Genomic DNA, 26,898 nt, shown 5'->3' with positions numbered 1-26,898 from the left:
TGCCGTTTTATTCACAAACATGTTAATGTTGCACTCCCTCACAATCACGCCACAGAAGGGTGCAAAATAGGAGGGCTGAAAAAGCGTAAGTACCATTTGCTGCTTTATATGATGTTCAGATTTCGTCAAATGGTTCTGAAGAGTCCCTAGTGGTCACAACCTGTAGACGAGAGCAAAAATAGCGGTTGTACGGCACTCCAAAAGGGTGCGATGATGTTCAGTGGGGATGCAGCCTTACAATGTCCTCAGAGAAAGGTTGAAATGTCTGAGTGTGTCAGCAGTGTCAAAGGTTGTCGAGAATGTCGTTCTGTTAAAGTGCATGCAAAATAACTTGGCTAGTAATGTGCAGTCGGTTGTGCACATGTGAAGACAGCATTAGTGGTAGGGCTTGTGGTCAGTACTGTAGGGAAAATTCCAAGTGATGGCCGGGAAGTACGGTTCCAAATTGAAATCTGCGTTCACATTTTTTGTAAATACTGAGTGGAGCCCCTCCATGTCTGTACTTGCATAGTGAGCAGACAGAAAGATCTAATGTCACCTCTCCTTTGGTTCGTTTCTAGAAAGAATCCCGCTGAAAATGCAACAAAAACACTGAGCTATTTTCGCATGTCTTTTTAGCCTATTGTATCTTTCAGAGAAGCGTCATCACATTTCCCTTATTGCTGTGTTTAAACTTGCTAATTTTGCTAAAACACAACTGAGTCTACACACTGTCACTTCACTAACATGTTGTGCACATGCAACTGCGAGTGAATGTTGAAACTGTGGTTTGTTACGTGAACAACAGAGGAAAATGAACATCAATAGCTTATTAAAAAGCACTTAGCGTAATGTTTTCACTTACGCTGTTCCAAAACCCACAGCATTTCTCGTTTCACCAGCTATCGATTACCTTAAAAATTATAATATTTCATCAAAAAAGTCTGTAGTTAGTGGGATAATATGGTAGATAATGAAGTTTTGCATAGTAACAATATGGCAAAGTATTCTCCTCTTTGCACGCTGCCATTTGCCCAACTCTCATTTCAGTATCTCAAACCGTTTATGAAATATGAGGAAAGTTGTGGATACCTCATTTCTAGCCTCATTGCTGGCCCACGTAATCGCAAATGAGTGTGCTACTTCAGATCAATTTTCTCAAGACTGATGACAATCTAACGAAAAATTCAATATCTTAGCTAAAGTTCACATACAGCAACATATTACGTAATAAACACCAAACACACAAATGACCCCTATTTTTCACTGCAAACTTTTTCAGATTTCGCGCAGTGTCTTACTTAAATGAAAATTTCACAACAATTATGACCAATAACGAAGTGATGGGTACATCGTTATGAAGCTGACATATACAGCTACGAGTAACGCAAAAATCAACTTTTTTACCGAATAGTTTCTGTAAAATCGTTTGAGAAAGATTGCAGAGCGTTCTCCTCGATTCTGTCATCGCAGCGCGTCGCCGAGCGGCCAGAATTGGGAAACAGTGTCGGCCTCCCCTTCCCAACAAACGAATGAACTCACCCAGCGCTTTAGACGAAACTTGGTCAACAGACATCGGTCACCGTATCCTGCGAGGACTCCACTCTTAGAACTGCGAACTTTCATTTTCGAGCACAATATGTGCGGTAATCAGCGCCGTAGGGAAACGGTGGTTTCATTCACGCCCTCTGTGCCACCCACTTGAGACTTTTCGTGTCTATTCTGTGTGGTGGTTTGTCTTAAATGTTTCCCTCTGCCACACACACGAGATAACTGCGTCATATCAAAGCTGAAAGTCGCAATTATGACCTCCGTGACATAGGCACCAACAGAAGGGGTGAAATTTAACTTGAGTAAGAGAGGCTGTGACGAACTTCCCATCGTGTGACGTCGACCGTGGCGATGGAAGGAATTGTGGGGAAATTTGGTGCCAATGTGACACCATTAACCCATGATACACCTCACATGAACTCGCATGTGTCGACACCTTCCTACGTGGAGTGTCGCCAACACCGAGGGTGGCGACGCAGGACACCACGCTTTTGCACCATTGTAGATGTGTGTTTTAGTCATGTTTGAGCCTAATTTCAAACTTATGTATTGCAATGGGAGACAATTACGTGGTCCGTGTATAAATTTTCGGTGCCTATAGTGTGACGTTTTTCAGTGTCACACAAATTTTTATTTTTAAAGGGGATCGCTTAAGACTATTTCCATGGCTTCGCCCCTCAAATTTGTCCCTCATATCACAAAATTGTCGTCTGATGTGGTACAAACTGAAAAAGTAAATTCCTTTTAAAGCACAGTTTCGTATATAATTTATATTCAAAACCTTACACCTGTGTCACAGAACAAATTCTACATCGATAATACTTAACACAAGTTTAAGGGAAGAAATGCTTCCGATAATTATTACAGTATTTAAAGAACATAAAAATATGAACAAAAATGGTTCAAATGGCTCTGAGCACTATGGGACTTAACATCTATGGTCATCAGTCCCCTAGAACTTAGAACTACTTAAACCTAACTAACCTAAGGACAGCACACAACACCTAGCCATCACGAGGCAGAGAAAATCCCTGACCCCGCCGGGAATCGAACCCGGGAACCCGGGCGTGGGAAGCGAGAACGCTACCGCACGACCACGAGATGCGGGCAAAAAATATGAAACAGTACATGAGACTATGTTAATCAATTCAACTGTAAAAAGCTAAGGAGCATATTATTAGCAAAATGAGAAATATGCAAAAGTGAAATGCCAAAATGAGCACTTCTCAATTGGGAGTAAATCAAAACAATCAGAGTGGCTGAAAGAGCACAATAACATGAGCCATAAACGAATAAGAGCCAAGCAACTCAGTAAATAAGAGAATAGGCAAACATGAGACGCCAACAAAATGAGAGCTGGTCGAACTCCGTCGGCACTTATATACGGTTGCGCTCGTGGCGGCACCTCGCGGCCCGTACGCAACAGGCGCGCCTGCGACCGCAATGCACTCTTAGCGCTCCCGGCGGCGTCTAGCGGCCCGTACGCAAGCTGTGCGATTGCTGTCACAGGTCGACCCTTAACCTATGATGTTACATCCTGTTATTGTGTTGCATGCTGTACGTAATGTAAACTGTAATACCAGAGCAATGCTCCCATGGGGTACCATAAAAATTACCCTTACACCTGTCGACTTCGCCCCGTTAAGAACAAAGTACTGAGTTCTGCGATCGAGCGAGGTGGCGCAATGGTTAGACACTGGACTCGCATTCGGGAGGACGACGGTTCAATCCCGCGTCCGGCCATCCTGATTTAGGTTTTCCGTGATTTCCCTAAATCGCTCCAGGCAAATGCCGGGATGGTTCCTTTCAAAGGGCACGGCCGACTTCCTACCCCGTCCTTCCCTAATCCGATGAGACCGATGGCCTAGCTGTCTGGTCTCCTTCCCCCAAACAACCCAACCCAACTGAGTTCTGCCTCCTATGACGTCGATCGGAGAGGTAGCCTGCAGGCGTGTCCCTGTGTAGCGGCACCTGGCGGCGCGCGGCCCCTGGTGCTCGGCCCATCGCAGACAAATCATTAGGGGTTGCTGCCGGCTCCTTATCTGGGCGGCGCGGCTATTGTGCGCGCGTCGTGCCTCATTGTAACAGATGCGCCGCCCCGTGTGAAGTGACTGCCGCATCCTGCCCCCGGCCCGCCGCAACCCCTTCTCGTTACCGCGCCACGCGCCACAGGGCGCGAGTATTACTGCCCCCCCCCTCCCTCCCCCCAGGTCTTTGTCCTGTAAGTAATGGCGCACTGACCATTCATACAGAGGACTGATGTGTGCTTAGAGGGGTGCCTTTTAAGTACCGAAATGAAACGTAATAACAGTACGCTGATTCCTGATCTGATTTGCACATTGTTTCATATTCTAATTCGTATAATTTGTTTAATACCTAAATTCTGTAGCAATTACAATTTATTTAAGTCTTTAGAAATACTTCTTTTAGTTATATTCAGATATACCTAAAACTTGTACAATTTTGGTAAACATTTTTGGAAAGCAGTGATCAATAAATTGTTATATTTTGACTAAAGTTCAGTCTTGATCACGTCCTGTATGTTTTAATGATACAGATGACCGGTTTCGGTTCTTTTTACAAAACCATCATCAGACCTGTGGATAAATTTTAAGAAATACTAGATACCAATCTTTAAATAAGATGAAAGTGTCTAATGATGTCAAACTTTAACAAGATAAAATAAAATTAATTATACCCTGGCTCCTTTAGGATGGTAGGCGGAGCTCTGCTCGCTGCTACGCAGTCAACTGGTCATCAGCAATGAAATCCAGAAAAAATAAACTTGAATTGGCCTTCCAACTAACAAAAAATACATACAACAAAAAATCCCTTTCATGGGGGTCCAAAATTACACATTACAAGACACTGCTTAAGCCAGAAGTACTGTATGCAGCAGAAACACTAAACATGAATTTCAAACGCCAAATGGAGAAACTTGAACTAAAGGAAAGAAAAATTTTAAGAAAAATCATAGGGCCAAAATTTCAAGACAGTAAGATTACATACATCAAAAATGAAACTCTCTACAAGAAAATTGAAAAACTCTCATATACTATGCGAAAAAGGAGAATACATTTTTATGGTCATCTTCTCAGAATGAATTCCAACAGATTAACTAAACAAATCTTTGACTTTTTACGTAACCGCAAAACAAAACCCAACTGGTTTAAAGAAACTGAGAAAGACCTAGTAGAATTAAAGATTTCAGAAAATTCACTTATTGATCGAACAGCTAAATTAATTACCAAAGATGAAATCATAAGGTTCCAAGACAAATCTACACAAAAGTCCAAACCCTTCATCTCAGAAGAAGAGAGGAAAAGAAGATCAGAAAGAATGAAGAAATACTGGGCCCTAAGAAAAGAACAACGCACAAAGAAATGATTGATCCAGCGTACCCCAAAGAGGGTGAAACGAAAGAAAAAGAACAAATAAGCTACACTGTCAAGTACTGTATTTACAGTGTAGTGTACAGTGCTACAATGTGTGACGTCACAGTGCTTGTCTTACAGTTCCAACACACAACACAAACGGAGCAAAAGTTCTACCTAAAACTACAAAAAGAATTTTGAAAGAATAAATGTCCAAAATTCTTTTATTAAAATTCCCTGCGATTTTGTGTACACAAAATAGCAAAATTCTGAACGTTAAATCACGCACACACACACACACACACATACACACACAAATATGTAACACTGCACTGTAAGAATAAGACTGTGTGGCAAAGTAAATGAGATCTGAACTAAACCTTACTGAACTGAACCTGATAATTCTGAAAAGCAAAGCTGAACAGTAAATGATCTTACTGCGTCCTGTCTGTGACGTTAAACTGGTGCTAACAAATTTTCGTGACTTACCCTGTGGCTCGGTACTGCACGAAAGTAGTGAACATTAAAATACGCCGTCGCAGCAAACTAACTAAAGGAAAATCTTGCCTTGTGCAATCCAGATAACAACAGCTTTGCTAAGCACATCATGGTTTACTTCGAGTGACTGTATTCCGCTCAGTGCAATGCGGAGACACACAGTTACAGAACAATATTTTCATGAGAAGACGGTGGAAAATGTAAATTTATTTAATAATTGGAAAAACACTAGCATTCGTAAACTGTATTGTAAATTATGAAACTCACTGTTTTACAGTTACAAAACCCCGTACATAAATACCTTCTTTAAAAAATATGACTCTGCATTGAAACTAGTTAATGAAATGGTAAAGGAATGGTGATTCTATTTCTCTTGGTCCAAGCTATGAGAGCTGATACCTTTGTTTAGTCACGTCTCGACAATCAAACAGACCTGAACCAGTGAAGAAAAATCATGCTAAAAATTGGCCTTTCCAAAACTCATGATACACTATGCACGAGAAAGCAATGCAGCGACAAGTTACCACAATACCTTCAAATTTCTTAAATCAGTGTTTACAAAATTATATTTCCAAAAACCAACACCCTCTGCATCTCTGTGTTCTGCTAGTTACTTCCAGACCACTCAGCAGCGTGACCAACACCCGACTCTCTCACTTACTTCGCTCTGAATGCTCGACTAGCAACGATATGCCACAGGCAACCAAAGACCACGTTGCTTGTGCTCAAAATCTCTGCGGCATAACATATCGACTATTACAGACTTCCATTTGAAAAGCATCCAGTGTGCAAATATGAAGTATGAGACATCGAATAAAAAGAGAGTTCACATAGCTTTCCTTGGATACAAAAAGTAAGATAGAAACCTTACAACTGGTAGCTGTTATTATACTACATCTTATAAGGAACAGTCACGGAATTCAATTGCATCCATTATGAATAAAATCACATAAGTACATCAATAGTTTGTCAGTTGATGCATCAGGTATAGTCGAAAGTACTTTAAAAATGATAGTAGAAACACCGTTATCCGAATCCTGATTGCAGAAAGCTGAGGATCACACGAACACACGTTACTTGCAGTATCACTCGATACTCGATCTGTGCACAATTAAATACCTAGGTGCATTTAAGAATAAGCTGAATCACTTGCGTTTCTGAACCTCATGAGTTTTCATACAAGACCAGTAGCAAATCCTTCTCCTAGACACTCTTCTTTCTCGTTTCCTTTCTCAGTCAGCACCACCACTTTCTCGTCCTTTTCCTCTCCTTCTCGCAGCGCATCTCTCGAGTCAATGCGGGTAGTGCCCACGGCTTGCCTGTCTAATTCGTCTTTATTCATCTAATTCCCATGTACGAATATAAACTGTTTTCCTACTGTAGCTACTACAGTTTTCGCTACTCATGTTATAGTTATTACTAAGTGTACTGTTCCGTATTAAATGTAAGATTCGCAATAACATATATAAAATGTAGACAATTGAAATCTGGTATCGCAGGACAGAGTGGATCAGGTTGTGGAAAGGGGCCAAGATCAGTTACATCTACATCTACATTCATACTCCACAAGTCACCTGACGGTGTGTGGCGGAGGGTACTTTGAGTTCCTCTACCGGTTCTCCCTTCTATTCCAGTCTCGTATTGTTCGTGGAAAGAAAGATTGTCGGTATGCCTCTGCGTGGGCTCCAATCTCTCTGATTTTATCCTCATGGTCTCTTCGCGAGATATACTAGGAGGGAGCAATATACTGCTTGACTCCTCGGTGAATGTATGTTCTCGAAACTTCAACAAAAGCCCATACCGAGCTACTGAGCGCCTCTCCTGCAGAGTCTTTAAAAGGTGGCTACACTGAGTCACAGCGCCAGAGATTGCGCCAAAGAGTTTTATTCCGCAGCCTCCACTGGCAGTGCTTGTTCAGAAGTTGTGGTGGTTAGTGCTTTGCTGAGAGGATGTCGATAGCTGTACTAGTTGAGGCCATGTCGCGTGCAGTTGCTTTGATGGACTAGACAGCAGATGTTCGAATGGAGATGTTGTAATGATCAGAGTGTATTTTTAGTCAATATATACGAAGGTAAAAAACATTTTTTTTATTTTTTTTGTTTTTTTTTATTTATTTTTTTTAATTTCCTAACTAACAATGCCTCTTGGTCACAGGTTCAGTCAACAAAGCATCTGGCTTGTGTTCATGTATTAGACTGTAATTCGGGTTTCTATGTGCAATTATAGTATTTCAGTTTTATTTAATTAATTCAGTGTAAATGGTATTTAAAATATCTTGTCTTATTGAGGAAGAACCGTGCCAGATGTGTACGTTGAATCACACTTCCACACACAGAACAGTTACACTTGTGCTTTGTTGTTCCGTAGTTTTTGTTTCGTAGCTTTTATAGTTGCTGGCGACTTAATTAATTAATTGTGGTAACGGAAATTTCCTTTCATTCTTTGTTGTTATTCTATGCAGTCAGATTGCGTACTAATACTAGTCAGGGCCAACCGGTTACGAGATTTCGTAATCGTACATACAGCTACTAAAATTAAAAATATTTGCATTCTAAATAATTAAGCCCCCATGCGCGTGGCGACCGCTGCTTCGGATCGTCCCTTGGAATTCTTTTGGTAGTAAAAATAGCAGACAGTAGTATTGTTGTAGTAATTTGTAGTTTAGTAATTGCAGTTTATATTGCATGTGTAGATTTGGTAATGAACATTTGTAGTTGTCTTGTCTTTCTTCTAAAGGTATTTTTGCAGAATTTAATTTTTGATGTCTTGTATAGGCGATTGACAATTTTGTGCAATTATGAAGATTTCAATTGTTCGTTAATCGTGTTTGAGGGAAGCATTTCGTGTGAATGGTATTGTTGGTGATAAAGTCTCATATTGTGTGTAATTTTCGTATAGTGACGAGTTTTGTAAGTTTTGTAAATGATTACGCGATCGATGAAAAAGGCAAAAATGATGGATAGTGAGAATGACGAAATTGTTAACATGGCGAACTCGCCAACACAGGAGAACAGTATGATGAATAACGAAGTAGAAAACAATTTAATAAGTCGGGAAAATAGTCCGGAACCAGTTCAAAATTTTTCACAATCAAAAAATTTTCAGAATACGAGATTAACGACAGAAGATTCTGGAATAGTATCGAACACAGATAGCTTTACTGCTATGACGAAATAAGTTCGTTTTGCGGGAAATGTTAGGGGTGAAAAGAATTTCGAACCAGTTAATATGGAGCAGTTGATGAGTGTAATATTAAATTTGGGATCTGAATTAAAAACAGTGGGATCACAAATAGGATCAATTAGAACTGAGATGGGAACAATGGAAAGACGGTTAGACTCACAAATAGGAACAATTAAAACAGAGATGGAAACAATGGAAACACGGTTAGACTCACGAATAGGGACATGTTTCAAAAACATGAAAGATGAATTGAAGAAAGAAATTAGAGAATAAGTACAACCGATTTTGAATTCTCACAATAATAGATTAATTGCAATAGAAATTAGACAAAAGGAACAGGATAGAGAACAGGAAGAAAGAGATCGCGTGATAGTACAAAAATTTTCAGAGTTAAATTTACAACGTGCACACGATAAGGAAGAAATATTTGAGAGAATCGAGGAATCCGTACCAAATGACAGAATAAATAACCTAACATAACAATATGAACAGTTAACTACTAAATGTGTCAATACTGAAACCCGAGTCGCGACACTTACGGAAGACGTAAATAAACAGAAAGAAAAAATAGGTGACTTATCGGAAAGAGTTGAGGAGATTTCAGATAAATTGACAAATCTTAGTTTACATGGGGACAGAGATTCAGATGATACAGCTCCATTGCCATTTGCAGAAACAGAAGAGTACCAGAACATACACTGCTGGCCACCGTAAATGCAACACCCTGAAGGAAGCATCCGAATCAAGTGAAATTTACACCATGGGTTTGCAGCGATGAGATATGCAACTGATTAGAGTTTCAGCGCAGACGCACATCACGCGCGCCTGTGGCGTCACCTCATAGCGCCATTTAAGGCTTGGCGATTTCGACGAGTGTACGTTCGGCACGTGTGTTTACCTTGTGGTTGTTTCACAAGACGATCAGTTATGTCTCGTAGACAACAGCGAACATCGTTTGATCAAGTATCCGAGTTCGACAGAGGAAGGATAGTGGCTTACCGAGATTGTGGATTATCATACAGAGAAATCGCTAGTCGTGTTGGACGAAACCAAACAACTGTAATGCGGATATGTGACCGTTGGATGCAGGAGGGTACGACGGACCGACGTGGTCGATTGCATTCACCTCGGTGCACCACTGCACGTGCTGATAGGCAAATTGTGCGCATGGCAGTGACGGATCGCTCAGTGACATCCCGAACCACAGCACAGCACATTGCGTCTGTAACGCATCATCCAGTGTCTGCGCGTACCATTCGACACCGTTTACAGCAGAGTGGTCTGTCCGCAAGACGTCCATTGCTTCGTCTACCATTGACGCAGAACCACAGACGTCACCGTCGCCAATGGTGTGTTGACAGACGGATGTGGACGGCAGAATGGAATGACGTTGTCTTTACTGACGAGGCACGCTTCTGTCTGCAGCACCACGATGGTCGGATTCGAGTGTGGAGACACCGTGGAGAGAGGATGCTGGACAGCTGCATTATGCACCGCCACACTGGTCTTGCACCGGGTATTATGGTATGGGGCGGTATTGGATATTACTTTCGCACGCCTCTAGCACGCATTGCCGGTACTTTAAATAGCCGGCGCTACATATCCGAGCTGCTGGAGCCAGTTGTCCTTCCTTACCTTCAGGGCTCGGCCACAGCCATATTTCAACAGGATAATGCGCGACCACACGTGGCACGCATTGTCCAAAGGTTCTTCGTCAATAACCAGATTGACTTGCTTCCCTGGCCGGCTCGCTCTCCGGATCTTTCGCCGATAGAAAATATGTGGTCCATGGTTGCTCAACGAGTGACCCAGATTACATCCCCAGCTGCCACACCAGATGATCTTTGGCAACGTGTGGAAGCTGCTTGGGCTGCTGTACCCCAGGAACACATCCAACGTCTCTTTGACTCAATGCCGAGACGTGTGGCAGCGGTGATCTCCAACAATGGCGGCTACTCTGGCTACTGATTCTGGCAGGAACCACATGTCACAGACGTCTGTAAACGTAATCATTTGATACTTGGTCAACATGTTATCTACAAAATAAATTTTGTTGTGCTACCTCTTGTCTTTCTTGGTGTTGCATTTGCGGAGGCCAGAAGTGTAAATAAACATGTTGAAAATCAGGGAAAATTTAATGAACGCGTTAAAAGGGAATTTGAGGCATTACGAAAGCAAGTCAAACAAATCGAAGACGAAATCGTAGGAAAAGACAGCAGAAGAAATTTAGAATCACAGATAGCAGAGGGCTTTGAAGAAAATAATTTATTTCATTTACGAGATACAAGAAGAGAGCGCCAGGCGCGCGAACTTGACAATAATCGACAATCGGACTGGGACAGACGCGGTAGGTCTTTGTCGCCACGAGGCGAAAACTTTGACTATAAACACTTTTTAACTGTTCGGAAATTTAAGATTTTTCGCAATTCTAAGAGTGACATGCATCCATGTTCATGGTTAGATCAATTTATGTACGCACTTCCACCAAATTGGCCACAAAGTCACAAACTGGAATTTATGTGCGGCTATTTAGGTCCTCAGGGGATTCACTACACTAAGTGAATATGTGCCGTAGCGTGCACAATCAATCGGCTCTGAGCACTATGGGACTTAACATCTATGGTCATCAGTCCCCTAGAACTTAGAACTACTTAAACCTAACTAACCTAAGGACAGCACACAACACCCAGCCATCACGAGGCAGAGAAAATCCCTGACCCCGCCGGGAATCGAACCCGGGCGTGGGAAGCGAGAACGCTACCGCACGACCACGAGATGCGGGCTGTAGCATGCACAGGGCCCCGAGCTGTAGTAGTGCTATTTCCCTTTTAGTTTTCTGCACTGCTGCCTACTCTTTTACTGTTCTTTGTATCTATCAAAACAACTCTTCAACTATCAATCTATCTAGAGAGTCGGTAAAGAATAACCGGATATGACTATTTTACCCAAAAGTGATTTCGGAAATTACCGTTTGAACTTACTGTATCTCCAGCGGCATTCATTCGTAGTCTAAACAAAATTTTACCTGTTTATCTTCGTGGCAATATTACTTCATATGTTGACGATATTTTTATTGCTAAACGTTTTTGGAGAGAGCATAACAAAATTTTGGATTCATTATTACGTATTTTTGCAAGAGTTGGCATTACAGTGAACTTGGAAAAATCTGAATTTGGTCGTTCTCAGATGAAATTTCTTGGTCATATTATTTCTACAGAAGGTATTCTTCCTGATTCAGAGAAACTAGACGCTATTCGTAATTATGCTGTTCCTACTACAAAACGTGATGTTCGTAGTTTCCTTGGTGTCTGTAATTTTCTTAGACGCTTTGTTAGATTGGACGATTTGGCCACACCTCGTTTATGTGAACTATCTGGAAAGAATTCTAATTGGTGTTGGGATGAGGAAGCTCAATCAGAATTTGAACAACTTCGTGATGCTTTAGTTGCTGCTCTACTTCTTTCACATCCGGATTTATCTAAAGATTTTTGTTTGGCGACGGACTCATCATACAAAGGCCTAGGTGCACATTTATTTCAAGAGATAGAAGAAAACGGCGTTGTAGTACAGAAAACTATTGTATTTGGGTGTTCTCTCTAAATCAGAAAAGAATTATTCGATTACGGAACTTGAAGCCTTGGCTGTTGTATGGGCTTTCACAAAATTTAGCATATTTTTGTATGGGAGGCATACTAAGGTTTACACCGATCATCGAGCTCTGGAATTTCTTATGTCAACAAAATTAACACATGGAAGATTGTCACGATGGGCGCTGTATCTACAGGAATTTGATTTTAGTATTGTTTACATACAGGGTTCTTCAAATATTATTGCTGATGCTTTATCACATGCACCTATGGGTTTCAAACAAACTGCTGAGGAGGACTGCAAAGAAAACAATTATTGTTTGATGTATACTCAAGGCGTTGCGTTCGAAAATTTTATTTCGTCTTCGCTCCAGGACATCGCTATGGAGCAAAATAAAAATCCAATCTGGAAGGACATTAAGGAGAAGTGGAGGAGAAAGGAAAGCGTAGCAATTAGGCAGTATTATTTAGTTCGCAATAATATTCTTTTTAAACGAAAATCGGTCGACAACTCTGTTTGGTTTGTTTGCATTCCTGATGAGTGGGTTAATAAATTGATTTGGTATACACATTTCAGTTATGCACACTTTGGTCCCAGAAAATGCTTTCATAAATTACGAGAAAATTGCTACTTCAGTAATATGGAAAAACATATTCGATCTGTTCTTGCCAAATGCAAATTATGTCAAAAGGCTAAGCCGCCAACTATTTCTCACAGAGCACCGTTGTTTCCTATCATTCCAGAGAAATTAAAGGAGATGGCTGCAGTCGATTTGTTCGGTCCACACTATTAAACTAATGGTTTTGCGTACATTTTGGTAGCAGTGGAATTCTAAATATGTGTGTTTTACACATTTACGCAAACCAACAGCTCGTTCAGTATCTAACGCTTTCATGAAACATTTTCTTAAAGAAGTGGGTAATGTTGATAAGGTTATATCAGATAATGGATCACAATTTTGCTCTAAAATTTGGCTTCGTACTCTACGGCGTCGTAAGATTAAACCAATTTTCATTTCACTTTTTCACCCTCAATCTAACGCTTCAGAGAGATGGATGAAGGAAATCAATAAATTGTGTCGACTTTATTGTCATCAGAATCACAGAACTTGGGATCAGTATCTTCATATTTTTCAAAACATTCTGAATGAACTCCCTAATGATTCAACTTCTTTACCGCCTATATTGATATTAAAAAATAAAGCACCGACAAATCGCGTTTCTGAAATCGTTCGTTTTCCGCCTACACGGAAACTGCGGCATTCTGAAGTTGTGAACCTGGCTCTGCAAAATATTGCATCTGCGGCTGCTAGAAGAGAGAAATCAGCTAAACGTCCTGGTCGTTTAAAAACCTTGTCAGTTGGTCAAAAGGTGTTAATTAAGTCTCATCGTTTGTCTCACAAAGGAAAGGGCTTGTGTCGCAAATTTTTTTCTGCTTTATAACGGTCCATATAGAGTTCGCAAAATTATTCATGATAACACTGTTGAAGTAGAAACTCTTAAATCTCGACGCTCTAAGGGAATACATCATATATCGAACGTTAAAATTTTTGTGGAATGACATACTTTTGAGAAACTAATAGTTATACGTAAACACACGGAGAGTACAAGGATACCGCGCCGTGTTCTGGCGGCGGCACATACTCGAAGCAACAGTCAAGTCTGCGCGCCGCACAAGGCAGTCGTTGACCGCAAACAATTGCTTCCTACGTCACGCGTACCTACAGCTGATCGAGCGCTCAGTGCGAATGCACTGACAGCCGTAAACAAATACACAGTCTAATTTCTCCGATTAAATTCAGTATAAAGCTATAGTGACTTGATAAATTATGTTATTAACGTTCAGTATTTTTCAGGATACGGTTGTATAAAATATTTAAGAACTTCAGGTAACTTCTGTGTGTGTCCGACGTTAAGAGGACTTGCTATCGAGAAAATTTGAGGGAGAATGTAATTTCGCAGAAGAAACTAATAAACTAAAAAGGTAAATATTAATTGAGTTTATTTTTCAGGTAACATATTTCCACTTGGTACGTACTTTAGACGTAATTTGCTGCTCGCGATTACATGATTCATACTTCGTGTTAACTGATATTGACAATGATTGGTTAATGAACAGGACTGTTACTTGTGTATATTATGAATCGCTTGGCTGCACTGCTTTTTCACTGATGTCATATTTTTCTGTTATGTGCCTGCTGTGCTTATTTATTTAAATTATAATTGTCACTTGATTAATTGTGCTGATGTGGTTATGTATGTAGGTTACACTTTGTGATTTATCTGCTTGCGCCTTCATGTTTACTTATTAAGATTACATATGAACATTTATTTGCTTATACTGATATGATGCTAATGACCTGTTTATTATGTAAGATACATATTTGCTGCTGTGCCTATGGATTGCATATTTATACATTTCTGTTTGTTGTCATAACTACTCTTTAATTTGGTATATAGAAATGCTGATATGCGGTGTACGAACATGGAGTTTAGGTCACACTATGGTATTAATTATAGATTGTTTGCTTGGCAGACCCTCGTTGTAGGAATTGTGCTGCATCCACTTGTTGACATTCTGTTCTCCACTGGTATATTTACTCGCTGTTACATGTTTTGCTTATGCTCAGTGCCTTATATTTTTAAGATAAGAAAATGAACTGCTATAATTCGACGAACGACATTAGTACAAGAAACTTCATAGAAGTCACATGAGCTGGAGGTTTTATGGGAGCTGTATAAATTTATGCTAATAGGAAGGAAGCTAACGACATGACATACCAACACTAGGTTTAGACCATTGACAGTTATTACACTGCATTCTTCGTGAGCAATTGAAATAGCAAGTGACACTTGACACAAGAAATACTCCACATGTTTGTGTCTGTTTTGCCATGATTCTTAAAGTGGTGTACACACTGTGAATTATTACTATCATTCACACTCCGTACTCGTACTTGCTTACTGAAAGTTATTCAAACTAAAGGCTGTTAGAGGTCATGTAGGCATTTCTTTTATTTAATGATGGACAAGGTAACCAAAATGTATTTTATGATTCATAATGAGTAGAAGATTTGGGTCAGATGGGTTACACAGAGGTTGTGTATGGACATTGTGTCTTCGGATTGTATGGGATGATGAATTGAAGTTTGCACTAGGATTTTATCTGTACTTTTTCGAGGAGGCTGACTAGAGGAAAGAGTTGTTATGGAAGTGAAATGATATTGGTGATAAGGTTTATATGTGTCGACGTATTGAATAGGTATTCTTGAGGTTTGAGATTGTGTGAAGTTGATGATTATTGGAGTTTTGGTGGACAAGAGGTAAGGTAAATGATATTGATGATAAGGTTTATATGTATCGACGTAAGAGGTATTACTGAAGTATTAAGATTATGTGATGCTGATGATTATTGGAGTTTTGGTGGATAAGAGGTAAAGTAAGTGAGGAGCATATTTTTTTTTGGTTTATATGGAACTAGGAGGATGAAGATCGCAGACTAGAACACTCAAGTGGAAGGAAGATTGTCTACCCACACACTTTGTTAAATCACTAAGCAGTATATACTCTTTTTTTTTTGGAGAGAGGAAGCATTTGCATATCTTGGCACACTGACAGTTGTTCAGAAACCGTACATTTTGATTTGGCTTGGCAAACATTGGTCTTGACATGATGACTATGACGTTGACTAACTATTATTGACTGTTATACACTGCTGCCACTACTACTTGATACACATGTCGAACATCAAATCTTTGACAGAATTGCATTTACACAGTTAACACTATTCAATTACACAGCAGTACTTAATGTGGATGAAAGGTGAGTGAGTGTGTTTTGTGTGTTTTCCTTTCCTAATCCCAAATAATTGGTACCGACCTATCTCCTAAATATTATTTTACTTGTTTGTTGTGGCTTGCACTGACACCCATAAATATTATAGATTTACTGATATTTGTGTATTTGTAATATTTAATATGACAATTATCTGATATCATTTGTGTGTTTATTATTATTTTTATGTTTAGTGTAAGAGCATTGATGATAATTTTGTAAAAACAATTGTGTGTGCATTCAAACTGTTGTTCGTGCTTGCACCTGTTCAACATTGATGGGTGCCACTTACAAATGTTTAATTTATGCTAATGAACTCTGATGAACTGTCTAATTAGTGATAGTGAATATTATGAACTGTTACCTGCACTTGTTCAACATTGCTGGGTGCCACTGATGGAACTTCTTCTACTGAAATGATGTCACTTGTTGGTGTCTGCACCTGTTCAACATTACTGGGTGCCACTGATGGAACTGCTTCTACTGAAATAATGTCACTTGTTGCTGTCTGCACCTGCTCAACATTGCTGGGTGCCACTGTTGGAACTGCTCAACCAGTGATGAGATGTCACTTGTTGCTGTCTGCACCTGTCAACATTACTGGGTGTCACTAATGGAACTGCTTCTACTGAAATGATGTTACTTGTTGCTGTCTGCACCTGCTTAACATTGTTGGGTGCCACTGTTGGAAATGCTCAACCAGTGATGAGATGTCACTTGTTGCTGTCTGCACCTGTCAACATTACTGGGTGTCACTAATGGAACTGCTTCTACTGAAATGATGTCACTTGTTGCTGTCTGCACCTGCTCAACATTGCTGGGTGCCATTGATGGAACTGCTTCTACTGAAATGATGTCACTTGTTGGTGTCTGCACCTGGTCAACATTGCTGGGTGCCACTGATGGAACTGCCACTACTGATGAGGTCACTTGTTGCTGTCTGCACCTGTTCAATATTGCTAGGTGCCACTGATGGAACTGCTTCTACTGAAATGATGTCACTTGTTCGTGTCTGCACCTGATCAACATTGCTGGGTGCCACTGATGGAACTGCTTCTACTGAAATAAGGTCACTTGTTGCTGTCTGCACCTGCTCGCCATTTCTGGGTGCCACTTTTGGAGCTGTTTAAATACTGCTGATGAAATGTTATGAGACTGCTATTAGCAGCTGTTGACCATTGCTGGGTGCTACTGTTGGAACTGTCAACTACTCTGAGGAGTGCTACTTGTTTATTGAACTATTGATAAGATTTTATGTGAATATTTGTATAAACTGATTTTTTGTGTATTTACTGTTTATGAAATGTTATGAGACTTACCTGCACCTATTCGTCATTGCTGACGCTATTGATTGAATTGTTTAACCACATGATACTTGTGTAAACTATTATGTAAAATCACATGTATGCAAGCATTTGTATTCCTTCCTGTATTTTATATATTAGGTTATTGAAGGGTCAGTGCAAAGCCAAAATTTATTTAGTTATGTGATATTTACTTATTAATATTATCTTTTACTTTTGTCTGTACTTCTTTTTGACGAATTTTGTGGTATTTTCACCACCAATGCTGGCAAAAATACCATCAAATTCTAGTCCGTGGAGGAGGGGCATATGAAAGGTGGCTACACTGAGTCACAGCGCCAGAGATTGCGCCAAAGAGTTTTATTCCGCAGCCTCCACTGGCAGTGCTTGTTCAGAAGTTGTGGTGGTTAGTGCTTTGCTGAGAGGATGTCGATAGCTGTACTAGTTGAGGCCATGTCGTGTGCAGTTGTTTTGATGGGCTAGACAGCAGATGTTGTTCGAATGGAGATGTTGTAATGATCAGAGTGTATTTTTAGTCAATATATACGAAGGTAAAAAACATTTTTTTATTTTTATTTTTATTTTATTTTTTTTAATTTCCTAAGTGACAATGCCTCTTGGTCACAGGTTCAGTCAACAAAGCATCTGGCTTGTGTTCATGTATTAGACTGTAACTCGGGTTTCTATGTGCAATTATAGTATTTCAGTTTTATTTAATTAATTCAGTCTAAATGGTATTTAAAATATCTTGTCTTATTGAGGAAGAACCGTGCCAGATGTGTACGTTGAATCACACTTCCACACACAGAACAGTTACACTTGTGCTTTGTTGTTCTGTAGTTTTTGTTTCGTAGCTTTTATAGTTGCTGGGGACTTAATTAATTAATTGTGGTATCGGAAATTTCCTTTCATTCTTTGTTGTTATTATATGCAGTCAGATTGCGTACTAATACTAGTCAGGGCCAACCGGTTACGAGACTTCGTAATCGTACATACAGCTACTAAAATTAAAAATATTTCCATTCTAAATAATTAAGCCCCCATGCATCTTCCACTGGAGTTTATCTATCATCTCCTTAACACTTTCGCGATTACTAAATGATCCTGTAACGAAGCGCGCTGCTCTCCGTTGGATCTTCTCTATCTCTTCTATCACCTCTATCTGGTATGGATCCCACACCGGTGAGCAGTATTCAAGCAGTGGGCGAACAAGTGTACTGTAACCTACTTCCTTTGTTTTTGGATTGCATTTCCTTAGGATTCTTCCAATGAATCTCAGTCTGGCAATGCTTTACCGACGATCAACTTTATATGATCATTCCATTTTAAATCACTCGTAATGCCTACTCCCAGATAATTTATGGAATTAACTGCTTCCAGTTGCTGACCTGCTATATTGTATCTAAATGATAAACGTCGACATATCGCTGCACGTCTTCAAACCCCTACAACACTTCAGAAGCTCCGACAGGCACTGTATGGGAGGCTGTACCTGAGCAGCTACTCGGCCACCTGATCCAGAGTATGCCAACCCCTTGTGCGGCCTGTGTACGTGTGCATGGTGATCATATCCCATATTGATGTCAGGGGACATGCGCAGGAAACAATGGCGATTTGTAGCACATGTGTTTCGGGACGGTTTTCTCGCCTTATCATCAATGCCGTGGACTTACAGATATGTGTCGTGTGTGTTCCCTATGTGCCTATGCTATTATCACCAGTTTTGTGTAGTGCCACGTTGTGTGGCACCACATTCTGCAATTATCCTTAATTTATGAGCGTGAGTGTACTTAATAGTAATCAACATGTTGTAAGTAGGCTGTTTAGGTTTTTTTATTGGTAACGCCACCTCTGTATGAAAATCACTGGCTGTGCTGTGTGCAGTCTGTGTCTAGTTTGCATTGTTGTCTGCCATTGTAGTGTTGGGCAGCGGCAGCTGGATGTGAACAGCACGTAGCGTTGCGCAGTTGGAGGTGAGCCGCCAGCAGTGGTGGATGTGGGGAGAGAGATGGCGGAGTTTTGAAATTTGTCATGAACTGCTATATATATTTTGACTATTAAGGTAAATACATTGTTTGTTCTCTATTAATATCTTTCATTTGCTAACTATCCCTATCAGTAGTTAGTGCCTTCCATAGTTTGAATCTTTTATTTAGCTGGCAGTAGTGGCGCTAGCTGTATTGCAGTAGTGGGAGTAACCAAGATTTTTGTGAGGTAAGCGATTTGTGAAACGCATAGGTTAATGTTACTCAGGGCCATTCTTTTGCAGGGATTTTTGAAAGTCAGATTGGGTTGCACAAAAAATATTGTGTGTCAGGTTAAGCACAGTCTTGTATAAATTGTTCTAAGGGGACGTTTCATATGGCGACCCTGCCAGGATTCGAACCTGGAATCTTCTGATTAGCACAGTCTTGTACAATTTTTCTAAGGGGACGTTTCATATGTCGACCCTTAGCCGAGGATACCTCACTGGAATCTTCTGATTTTTCCTTGTAGTTTGTGTAATTAGTGTAGCTTTTGTTTATTGCTAGCACATAATTATAGAGAGAATTTCCTTTGTAGTTGTAGTTTTTCATTGTTGTACACAGTTGTGGCATGCATGTAGATTTGCACCAAGTATTTCGCAGCTGCAATTAACTAGATATTATTTTCAGTGCTATGTTAATGTGTTCTCCTGTTTTTGCTCTTCAAATTGTGCTTGTCTGTGTTATCGTGTTAAATATTGTGACAATTATGGCGTGTGAAAAGCGTAACACTAGGCTACAAAGTAAACTGAGAAATAATAGTGACGATGAGCGTAGCTTATCAGCACCACTGTGTAATGAATTAACAGACATTCAAAGTAGTAATTTGGTAATTGTGCATAGGGAAATGGAGAGGGCAGCAAACAATGGCGTAGGCAGTGAAACAGGTAGTGAACAGGGAAGCATTATCGATCGATCGGTCGGCAACAGCTCGCCTCAGGAATACGAAATGACAGGACACAATCTTGCAAATACTGCAGATTCAGGTTTTGGGTCCTCACCGTTTTCTCAAATGAGTCAAGACACATTTTCTGCTTGTCAAAATGTGAATGTTGCCAGTGCAAATGCACTGCCGAAAAGCGTAGAGGAACAGATTCCAGACACTAATGCATTGTTATTACAATTAATGCAAGAAATAGGACAAAATCTTCAAAAGTTAGACACAATGGAACAGAATCTTCAAAAGTTAGACACAATGGAACAGAATCTTCAAAAGTTAGACACAATGGAACAAAATCTTCGGAAGTTAGACACCACACTTGAACAAACACGTGAAGATTTAACTACTGAGTTACATAACATTGAATCGAAATGTCAAAAAGTCTGTAATGACGTAAAAACTCCAATTTGTGAGCATTTTCAACCTATTTTTTCGCGGCATGAAAATGCATTACAGAATCACGAAGCAGCCATAATAGAACTGCAAACTATTGTTCATGAAAATCATGAGACCTTGCAAGCTAAATTTGACTCAGTTGCATCTACCGATTCGGTTATGCAACTTGCAAAAACTCAGGAAAACTTAAAGGACACAGTAGATACTCTGAAACTTGGTTCAGAAAAACACACTGAGGAAATAAGTACACTATCGGAGAAAGTAGCCGAACTTTCGGATCAGTTCACTAATTTATCTACGAAGGTAGACAATAATCTGAATGACACAAAACCGGTAGTCTTCACTGACACAGAAGAGTATGAAAAAATTAGAAAATTCAAACAAAATCAAAATCAAATCAGTACACAGTACAAAAGAGAAATCCGGGAAGTACAAGATCAGTTGACGCAGGTAATACAAGAATTACATATTTCAGAGGACACTCGCGCTCCAATACGGGAAGAGGGACATAGAAATACGGAACAGCCACAAAATAATAACACAGCGCATTTCGGAAATTATGAAAGAAATTGGCAATGTGCACCGAATTTTGAGATTGAACCGCCGACACGATGTAACAATGACCGACATGCGACTCGCCGACATGATGATTTTGACTATAAGCTGTTCATTACTACACGTAGATTCAAAACATTTAAGAATTCTGGCAACGACATTCATCCACAAGCATGGCTCCATCAATTCTCTCATTGTTTTCCTCCCAACTGGTCGTTAGAACACAGATTAGAATTTATGTGTGGCTACTTAGAGAATGAACCAGCTGTAAGAATGCGATCGGTCATTCCCGATTGCCACAGTGAAGGAGAATTTTACCATGCCTTCCTCTCAGCATATTGGTCTCAAGCCACACAAGACCGAGTAAAACATGGCATCATAATGATGAAACATTTCGAACAATCTGAATTCTCCAGTCTTGTGAAATATTTTGAAGACATGTTGCACAAGAATCAGTATCTTTCAAACCCATACAGCCCCTCAGAACTCATCCGCATTTGCTTACTCAAATTGCCTGAACATTTACGACATATTATTTTAGCAGGACGTTGCAAAGACGACATTGAAGCTTTTCAGGGACTGTTACAAGAATTAGAAATTGACACAGACAGTCACGGGATGCGAAAACAGGAAAACAATCACTACAGGTCACATCCGTCACAATTCTGTGACGACAGTAACAATAACTGGACACGACAAGTCTATTCTTATAACGCAAATCGTGACCAAAACAGACACCACCCGTATGACAATCGTTGGCAGAGTAGTAATAATTACAGGGAAAGATCACCTCTCTGCGGTAATGACTATCACAGAGACAATCAGAGAAACAGACAGTATGGGAACAAAAACAATTATTATCAAGGGAGACAAAATAACTTTAGACGCAACGGTCCAGCGCGCAGTTACTATTCAGGGAGAAATTCTCCACCACGTGACCGACAAGAAAGAAACTATGGCATCTACCGACATGACGACAGACGATATGAACGTAACGACAGACCTGAATTGCATCGGAACTGGCGGGATTCAAACAGAGCAGGGCCCTCTCGAGGAGGTGAATTTGTAGAAGTTAGGTCTCCAAATCCCAATAACGACGCTCGCCAACAAAGAAACAGACAATGACTCGCACCGCAGGCAGCCACCTGCGCCGGCTGGCTCAGGGAAAAATAGCATACACGCTAACCCTGAAAAAAAATTTTTGGCATTCCTTACCGACATGATAATTGCGTTGAAGTTGAAACTCTGCGTACTAAGAAGAGTAAAGGTTTACACCACATTTCACATGTAAAACCGTTTATTGGAAGATAATCTGCTTTTTAACTTTGTCTTTGCCATATAACTTTTCACTTTACATTGCTAGTATGCTTTGTCAGACTTAGAATCTGTTAACATACGACAATGTTTGAAGTTAAATATCCAATCAAGAACCAAGAGAACTTATTTAAACAGAAATTACGAATGCATTGTTATAGTGAACAGATGACGCAATGTTGTTATTTGTACATTCTTGCTTGTTAGTTGTACGATTACGTAACGACTATAAGGCTTACATACTTAGAACATTTACCAGTACTGCTAATGAGATTTTAATGCAACATTTTGGTTTACTTGAAATTTGGTGTATCATTAGGTAAGTACATTGGCTTCTGCAGAACTTAGCTTTCGGAGGACGATAACTACGACACTTCCACAGAGATTATCTTACAGCAAGACGCACATTTAGCGCTTCAGGACACGTATTTGAGTGATTAATTTTTCACTTAAATCATTTATTTTTAAAGATATTTGAAGCACAATGATACAAAGGTTTTCCGTGACACATTTCATTCCATTGCTGTAATCTGTAACACCTGAGGGTATAATTACATTACTCCTCAGGGGGGTACACGCTTACTTTGTGTACCATGTGTTTGGCAAGCACAAGGAGCCCTAGCTAATATGGTATTTGCTTATACAACTTTACACATCGGTACCATGTTTCTCTAAGACAGAATTACACAGCTATCTGATCATTTAACTGAGAGAGACAAAAATTTTTTTTTATTACGTCAGTGACAGATGTTTTCGTAATTACACAGTTGGATAACTTCACACTTGTGAAATTGTATTTTGTCTGTACTTTGTGAACTGTTCATATTTTTTCGGAACCATTCTGATACTATGAGAGCTTTGAGATATTTGGTATGGGATCATGATTTTTAAAGTGCGTTTGAGGCAGATGACACTTTTGACATGAGCAGAGAATTTTTTTAGGTTTTGAAATTATTGGAGGAAGCTACGACGATTTTGAGAGTTGACTGAGATGTTATTATATTATTACGACGACAATGTGTATTATGCTGTTGAGGTATGTTTATGATCAATAAGATGATGATACCGTATATGAGGAGTTTGATTATGCTACGTGTTTCTTATGATGAAATACTGAAGAAGTGTCGACGAATAAGGTAAGGAATAATGAGTAGTGATTAGGGACTCTGATTTGTGGAAAAGGTTGTTGGAAACCAAGAATCGTACTTTAAGAGTTATGAAATGTGTGTATATGCGTGAATGTATCACAATGCTGGCGAAAATTTTTTGGACGCTGTTATATTTACAGGATTTTGTTTCTACACATTTGTTACGCAAATTTTCGACCTGTGAAATTTTTATATGAGACTCACTGTAGCGAAAACTGCTGTCGTAAATATTTCGGTAAGAAAGTTAAGTGACCACCTGCACATAATGCGTCGTGGGCACCCAGCTGGGCGACAGTCGCCTGAAAAAAAAAAGGGCCATTAGCGTGTGCCTTTCAGAGGTAAAGGTGGGGAAAAAAAAAGGGAGGCCATAATCCTCGCTATTGACGTTCCTTTGTAGAAAGCATCGCAAAAACGACATGGTCGAACTTGAAAACATACGATTACACTGTGGAGCTCTTAATTTATGTTTTACTGAAATGCCTAATGAAATGACAAGAAATAGTTTGTCTACATACCTGACTATGACTACTGTCTTTCTAGATGAGAGATTTTTTTACTACTTATGAAATGCCACATGACTATTGAACGATGTTCTTATGCTTTGCTTTGTACATAGTTGCTTATTTCATTTAATATCTAGTTTCTAGCTGCACTGCAGCATTGGTTAAAATAAAATTTTATAGATGTACTAATATAAATATTTTCTGTCTACAGATCGAGTAAATAATAATTTTTTTCAAAAAAATGAGGGAGCACAAAAAGACATTTACCTTCACAGGAACTGCATTCATAATTTTCTTTTCAAGTACTTGGTAATTTCTTTTGTAGAATAAATTGTGATGCATCACTCTAGTATTAAGATGTGACATAGGTATTAGACATGGCCATTTTTAGTGTACTATTTTTTCTGCTTAAGCTTTGTAATGTTTAGGTATAAGTTATTTCATTTTCTGTTGTTGGTTAAAAGGCATAGTGCTACTGAATTTCAATTTGTGTTACTCTGCTAAGCCAGATTTATTTTTCTTGTTTGCTGCGCATTGCCTCATATTAGTTGTAATGTTGAATTGCTTGGTAACTTAGATTTACTGTAGCTTGCTTTGCAAATTTCCATGTTTTTTCATGTTTGCGTTAATTGTTTTGTACTGCTGCATTGCCTCATCCCTTAGTTTAGCATCTGAGCTCAGTAGATTTAAGTTAGCTTAAGAGGGGTAGACTATATAAGAAACTGACTATGGAGAATAGGTAAAGAACGCATTGCGAAGTTATATGAAAAAGATTTGGGCCAAAATGAGTATTGTACACTGAGAAATAATTATATTGAAAGAAATATGAATAGAATACAGAAAGCAGGTATAGATAGGACTTTTTGGGAATAATGATGAATGAAGGGAGATCTCCAAGAAGTAAAGGAAGTTTTGTTTGCAAAATACTGCAGTAAAACAAACCCTGTCCTTTCCTTTTGTATTATTCTGCTATATGTGAGTGTACTCTTGTGTATTTGTATTTTTCTTGTCTTTATGTGTTTAGCTAATACAATTTATGTTGTAGAATTTTTATAGTGTTAAGCTATATTCACTATGAGGAGGAATACTGTTATCCTCAAATATAAGTTGCATTAATAATATGTTATTTTCTTTGTAAAGTTGTTTACAATTCTGTTCTGTTTCAATGTTCATGTGTGAAATTAATGTTTCGAAAACTATTCTCATTATTTTATATATTTACTTATGTCATAATTCCTGTAACTCTGATGGATATGTTATTTCGATTCTTTTGTGAAGCCTGTACTACAAATGTTATCTGTACTATTATGTTCTTTAATGATGTATTTTGTACCTTTGTAATTGTATTTTCATGTTGTAAATTTATAATTGTATAGACACCAGTTCTTCAAATTAAGTTACATTTCACTGCACACGTTTCTGTTGGTCATAGTATATGGACAATATGTGAGAAGTAGGGACTGATAGTGTTTGCACTTGTGTTAATGATTCAGCAAGGGACTGGTTAACAGCATTGCTGTGTCTAAGGATAATTCCAAACACTTTGTGAGTGTACAAGTGGTGGTTTATGGACTTGCTATATAGTACAAGACTCTTCGATAGTGATTGTGCACCTGGAAAGTCGCAACAGATGGCTGCTGGCCGTCTCTACATGGACTACAGTGGGTCTGCATCTTTGATGGCCCACCAATACCATTAATTCTACAAGGACTGCAGTGGGTCTCCACCCCTGGTGGCCCACCAATACTGTAATCTCTGCCAGGACTACAGTGGGTCTGCTCTGTGATGACCTACCTACCAATATTCTTCAAAACTTCGACTGACTCTGCTGTGGGTTTGCTCTGTTGTGGCGCATTACCTGTCTGCATGTCGAGAGTCAGCACTGTCTTTCCGTTGGAAGGTCAACACTACTTCTTCAAGACTGCATGGAATTCCACTACTTTTGTGTGCATTTTCTTTTACTGCTCAGACTTTGAGAAAAACACTGCAATTTTACTGTGACGAATGATGAGGACTGTCTTTATGGACTGAGAGAAAATTTTAGCCTTTGACCAACATTGTATCAATAAGTGTGTGCATTTGATATCTTTGTTATTGTAATTATGAAAAATTTTTTTCAAATCTGTATTGGCCACTGCCCAAACCAATTTGTAAATTTTTTTGTGGGGAGCATGGGGGCTATGTAAGTAGGCTGTTTAGGTTTTTTTATTGGTAACGCCACCTCTGTATGAAAATCACTGGCTGTGCTGTGAGCAGTCTGTGTCTAGTTTGCATTGTTGTCTGCCATTGTAGTGTTGGGCAGCGGCAGCTGGATGTGAACAGCACGTAGCGTTGCACAGTTGGAGGTGAGCCGCCAGCAGTGGTGGATGTGGGGAGAGAGATGGCGGAGTTTTGAAATTTGTCATGAACTGCTATATATATTATGACTATTAAGGTAAATACATTGTTTGTTCTCTATTAATATCTTTCATTTGCTAACTATCCCTATCAGTAGTTAGTGCCTTCCATAGTTTGAATCTTTTATTTAGCTGGCAGTAGTGGCGCTAGCTGTATTGCAGTAGTGGGAGTAACCAAGATTTTTGTGAGGTAAGCGATTTGTGAAACGCATAGGTTAATGTTACTCAGGGCCATTCTTTTGCAGGGATTTTTGAAAGTCAGATTGGGTTGCGCTAAAAATATTGTGTGTCAGGTTAAGCACAGTCTTGTAT

The sequence above is a fragment of the Schistocerca americana genome, chromosome 2 (genome assembly GCF_021461395.2).
Source record: "Schistocerca americana isolate TAMUIC-IGC-003095 chromosome 2, iqSchAmer2.1, whole genome shotgun sequence".
Lineage (NCBI taxonomy): Eukaryota > Metazoa > Arthropoda > Insecta > Orthoptera > Acrididae > Schistocerca > Schistocerca americana.
Note: the sequence above shows the minus strand (reverse complement) of the source record.